Here is a 6,064-nt window from a genome sequence, read left to right on the forward strand (position 1 = left end):
GCTGTCTATGGGAGTCTGGCAAAGATAAATAGTAGGAAAATATAAAGTAGGAAATAAAAAATTCAAAATCAATCAGAGGTTTGAAAGTAGTCAGAAACCCTACTGAGAGAAATCACACACCTGAATTTATCCTGATGGTCTAAAACCTGCAATTTCACTTAAGTGGATTTCTTTCCATCTTCTCCAGTGCTTCCTCTTTGTGTGCCAAGTAATCTTACATTCTAGCCACAAAGGTCACTTGAAAATCTCTCTCCCTGATTACAATGGTCTGAAAATTTGTGCTCCACTGTGAAAATTAATAAAGGGAAACCTCACTAAAATGCAGTTGGGTGATCAGAAAGGGAAGCTCTCATGTATATGCCCTCTATATATCAATCAGTGGTACAGATCCCAACAGGAAGAAACTACTTTGCATTTTCAGGAGGAAGTGACACTACTTTACTACCACCAGCAAAAGGAAAAAAGATTTTCTTCTTGTCTGGTAACAGCTCAGCCAATGAGAGAGTGTCACAAATTGGCCAGTGAAAAGCCAGTATACATCAAGCTCAGAGTTTTCTCCAATGGCCTTTTCATTTATAACAGGCCCCTCCCAACTTCCCGATATCCTCTATAAAAGACTTTCCTTTCCTTTGCTTGCAATGTGGACTTGGATGTGGTTCAGGACAATGGCATGTCTTGAATTGTAATTCTTTGCTGCTCCAGAATAAACCTGTTTTATTGGGATAATAACTGGCTGTTTTATTGTTTTACATTGACCCTCCATACTTATATGTTGAAATTCTAATACCCAGTGTGATGGTATCAGTTCAGTACAGTCACTCAGTCCTTTCTGACTCTTTGCGACTGCATGAACCACAGCACACCAGGCTTCCCTGTCCATCACCAACTGCCAGAGTCTACCCAAATTCATGTCCATTGAGTCCATTGGATGGTAGTGATGCCATCCAACCATCTCATCCTCTGTTGTCCCCTTCTCCTGCCCTCAATTTTTCCCAGCATCAGGGTCTTTTCAAATGAGTCAGTTCCTCACATCAGGTGGCCAAAGTATTGGAGTTTCAGCCTCAGCATCAGTCCTTCCAATGAACACTCAGGACTGATCTCCTTTAGGATGGACTGGTTGGATCTCCTTGCAATCCAAGGGACTCTCACGAGTCTTCTCCAACACTACAGTTCAAAAGCATCAATTCTTTGGTGCTCAGCTTTCTTTTTAGTTCAACTCTCACATCCATACATGACCACTGGAAAAACCATAGCCTTGACTAGATGAACCTTTGTTGGCAAAGTAATGTCTTTCCTTTTGAATATGCTATCTAGGTTGATCATAACTTTCCTTCCAAGGAGTAAGCATCTTTTAATTTCATGGCTGCAATCACCATCTGCAGTGATTTTGGAGCTCAGAAAAATAAAGTCAGCCACTGTTTCTACTGTTTGCCCATCTATTTTCCATGAAGTGATGGGACCAGATGCCATGATCTTCGTTTTCTGAATGTTGAGCTTTAAGCCAACTTTTTCACTCTCTTCTTTCACTTTTATCAAGAGGCTCTTCAGTTCTTCTTCACTTTTTACCATAAGGGTGGTGTCATCTGCATATCTGAGGTTATTGATATTTCTCCCGGCAATCTTGATTCTAGCTTGTGCTTCTTCCAGCCCAGCGTTTCTCATGATGTACTCTGCATATAAGTTAAATAATGGTATCAGGAAGTGGGATCTTTCAGAGGTGTCTAGGTCATAAGGTTGGAACCCTCTCGAATGAGATTAGTATCCTTATAAAAGAGACCCCAGAGGTCCCACACCTCTTCCACCATGTGAGGACATGGTGGAAAGCCAGCAGTCCACAACCCTGAAAAGGGTTTTCTCCAGAACCCCACCATTCTGGCACCCTGATCTTGAACTTCCAGCCTCCACAACTATGAGAAATAAACTTTTGTTGTTTGTAAGTCACCTAGTCTATGGTATTTTGGTACAGAAGCCCAAAGGTCTGATGGTAGACCTTTCCAAGCAAAGAGTCATTACCTTCAACATATTAAGATTATGGAAGCAGACCTTGTTCACAGATCTGATGCAGCCATTTCTTGTCCTTCACTTCATTTCCAGCTTGAAAGCTATCAAACCATTAATTTTTTTTAAGGCAGAGGCTAGAACCTAGCACTTGAAAGAGAAAGTGTTAGTCGCTCTGCTGCTGCTGCTAAGTCGCTTCAGTCTCGTCCAACTCTGTGTGACCCCATAAATGGCAGTGCACCAGGCTTCCCCGTCCCTGGGATTCTCCAGGCAAGAACAACTGGAGTGGGTTGCCATTTCCTTCTCCAATGCATGAAAGTGAAAAGTGAAAGTGAAGTCCCTCAGTCATGTCCGACTCTTAGCGACCCCATGGACTGCAGCCCACCAGGCTGCTCCGTCCATGCGATTTTCCAGGCGAGAGTCCTGGAGTGGGGTGCCATTGCCTAGTCGCTCAGTCGTGTCTAATTCTTTGCAACCCCATTAACTGTAGCCCTCCAGGTTCCTCTGTCCATGGGATTCTCCAGGCAAGAGTACTGAAGTGGGTTGCCATTCTCTTCTCAAGGGGATCTTACTGACCCAGGGATCAAACCCAGGTCTTTTGCATTTCGGGCAGATTCTTTACCATCAAGCCATCAGGGAACCCCACCTAGCACTTATTCCCCCTTAATTTGAGCCTCTTTTAGAAACTAACCTTCCAGCCTTTGCATTGGGTCAAAATTGATCATTATGGCTGGAATTGTTTCACTACATGGCATTTATCTTTATCATGATAACACTGCTGAAGCTATTTAATGAGACACTGGGAAAGACTAAAAACAGAAACTTCTCATGATTATTAGCATTTCATTCATTTTTTTTTTAATTTCACACAAGTCAAAGGATTGCATAATATTCTAGTTTCCAAGCATTCTGAGTTAATATGTTACATTAAACCCAATACATTTTGCATTCTTACTTCATTAATACCATCATGTACCATGATGTCCATGTCCAGTGAAGAGACCATAAGGGGTTTTTAGAAGGGTATCTGACTGATCTTACTTATAACTGTACTGGGAAGTTCTCTCTAAAAAATGACGTAGTTGCAGCTGCCCAGAAGTTCCCATTCCAAGGCATTTAATCATTCAGACAAGAATCAGCACAAAAATAGAATATTCTATATTTTCAGAATTAGCTTTGATAGTTTTCACCATAATTGGTTTCCCTAGTCCCTCTTCCTATCTTTTCTTCCTTGGACTACAACTGTATTTTGACCCTAGTACCCTACAGAGGTGCTCATAAAATTCACCAATAACTTTCATGTTATTAAATCCCATGATCAGTATTCTGTCTTCATCTTCCTCCACACCAGTTGAACCGATGCTTCTGTCTTTTTTAGATACAATGGAATGTAGCACTCTCCTGCTGCATTTGGCTGTTTCTTCCTGGTCTCTTCTACCAATTCTTAGTTACTTGATCTCCAACATCTTAGACCCTGTTCTGCTTCTCTTTATGCATTCACTTTTTAGAGGATCTCATCTAGTTCCATGGCTTTAAAAGCTATTTCTATGCTGACATTTTCCAAATTTAGTTCCAGCCCTTACTCCATTCTGAACTGTGAATTCAGAATACTCTTCTCAAACATGGTATGTCTGAAAATAATTTTCTAATTTTTCCCTGAAATCTTTTACTTCTGGGATCCTCTCCATTTTAGTTAGTAAGAACTCTCTATCCTTCCAATTGTTTAAGTCAAAACTTTATTGTCATCCTTGAGTTTTCTCTTTCCCTTTTTACTATAGTCAATCCATCAATAAATCCTGTTGGCTCTACCATCAAGTTATATCTAGAATGTGACCACTTTTCATACTTCCACTTCTTCTCCCTTGGGCCAAGCCATAATAATATCTTACCTAGTTTACTATGTCTTAACTGGCTTCCTGGCTTCAGCTCCTGCCCAATCCACAGGCAAAGTGTATATAGATAAAACTAGCCATTTGCTAGCAGGAAAGATCTGGAAGCCATGGGCTTCCAACCAATAGTATCTGTCACAATAAATACAGGCTTTCCTGATTAGATGAAAGTGTCCTGTAAAGGACGCTCTTTTTAAACATTCTAAGCTGACTATGGGGTCGCAAAGAGTCGGACACGATTGAGCGACTGAACTGAAGCTAACTAGTTAGAAGAAAAGATGGAAGTGGGTCATCTAAGAGTTATATGATATTATCAATCAGGCCTGGCTTCATGAGCAAGCATCCTGTGCATTTGCACAAGGCCCTGGACTCAGAAGGGTTCCAGACTATATCTCCCATTAACACCCTGAAATTCTTAATAATTTTTGAACAAGGAGACCTGGATTTTTATATTGTGCTAAGCCCTGCATGATCAGCCCTGATTATGTAGCTGATCAGGTGATCAATGCCATACCGTCGTATATGACAGCAGGAATTGAGAGGAAAAAGTAAATCTTGGAATCACTACAGCAGAACAAGTATCTAATGATTGACTATGAAGACAAGGTGAAAATAAAACTTAAAATCTTATTTTCTGGGAAGATAGCAGTGATTTCCATGAAGAACATAGTAGAAAAGAAGATATGTTTGAGGAAAAAAGAGATCTCTATCAGCCAGAGGAAATGGAGTTTGAGGATTTAACCCCTAAGGAAAGCTGAGACAAAGAGGACAAAATCTGAATTTGCAGAGCTGGGGCTGTATTTGTTATGGTTTAGTTGCCAAGTCGTGTCTTTTGCAATCTCATGGACTATAGCCCACCAGGTTTCTCCGTCCACGGGATTTCCCAGGCAAGAATACCTTGCCATTTCCTTCTCCAAGGGATCGTCCTAACTCAGGGACTGAACCCATGTCTCCTGCGTTGGTAGGTGAATTTTTTACCACTGAGCCCCCTGGGAAACCTGAGGCTGCATTTAGAGTATAAGAAATTAGGTGAGATTACCAGGAATACATATACAGAAAAGGTATAAGGAGAAACTTGGGGCATCTATAACAGGGCTGGAACCAGGTAACATTGCTATATTTTGTCTTTTCTTTAAAAGACTTATTCCCATACCACCGAGTTTCTCTGAAAGAACCAAGCCTGGTCAAGGGAGCTAGGTGGGACCTCAGAGGTATTGTAGGACAACATCCACTTTAGAGATGAGAAACCCAAAGCTCCAGAAAGCAGACCAAAAAAAGAAGAACTCTGCGTTTCCTTTTCCCAGCTGTTGAAATGTGCTGTCCAAAAATTAAGAAAAAAAAAAATCTTTGGCATCTTGTGATGGCAGAAAGAGGTCTTGGGAATTTGCTGGAGGTCCAGTGGTTAGGACTGTTTGCTCTCATTCCGCAACTGGTGAGAAAGAGGCCTTGATTTGACTGGATCCTATCACACGACTTCTCTGTAGGCACTTCAACTCCCCTAATGTACAAAGGTTAATACCCCTCGAGCACGTTTCTCCTCTTCCTCCACTGTGGTTCGAGTTGATCACAGCCCTGAGGCTCCTAGCTGAACATCTGAAGGCAGACTTAAGCCTGGCTGCTCCCCAGTAACCTAGCCTGGGGGTAGGCTCATAGGTCAGCCGGGGAGGGACGCTCTTTTCTGGTTCTAATTTGTCCAAAGGCTGTATTCCTGAAAAGCGTTGAGTGTAAGAGAGCAAGTCTGTGAAATGCCTGGCACAGAGTAAGCTCTAAATAAAGACACAAAATTCTTATGAGCTCTGCATTGCACATTTATTATAAACTCACGAAGCTTAACAAACACAAAACGCCAAACTAGAATTATTGGTGTAATTCTTATAGAAAGGTCACATCCATTTTCAACACTTGCAGTATTACCCTGGATCTTATTGTAAAATTCTTGGAAACTGCCAGGATACTAAAATAACTAGGTATTTATAGCTCTGGTAAAAACTACTGCAATTGTTATTTCAGGATTCTGCACTGCGCTGGGATTAAAAATACAGGGAAACGTCACTGGAGCCATGAAGCTACAACATATCATCTTCAGTAGGAAAATTGTGTGTGTGCGTGTGTTTTTAAAGCTTTGAAGTTTATAGTATAGGCTTCTTCTATAGTAATAGGCTTCTTCCCTATTACAG

Source organism: Bos indicus x Bos taurus, chromosome 6 (assembly GCF_003369695.1).
Source record: "Bos indicus x Bos taurus breed Angus x Brahman F1 hybrid chromosome 6, Bos_hybrid_MaternalHap_v2.0, whole genome shotgun sequence".
NCBI lineage: Eukaryota > Metazoa > Chordata > Mammalia > Artiodactyla > Bovidae > Bos > Bos indicus x Bos taurus.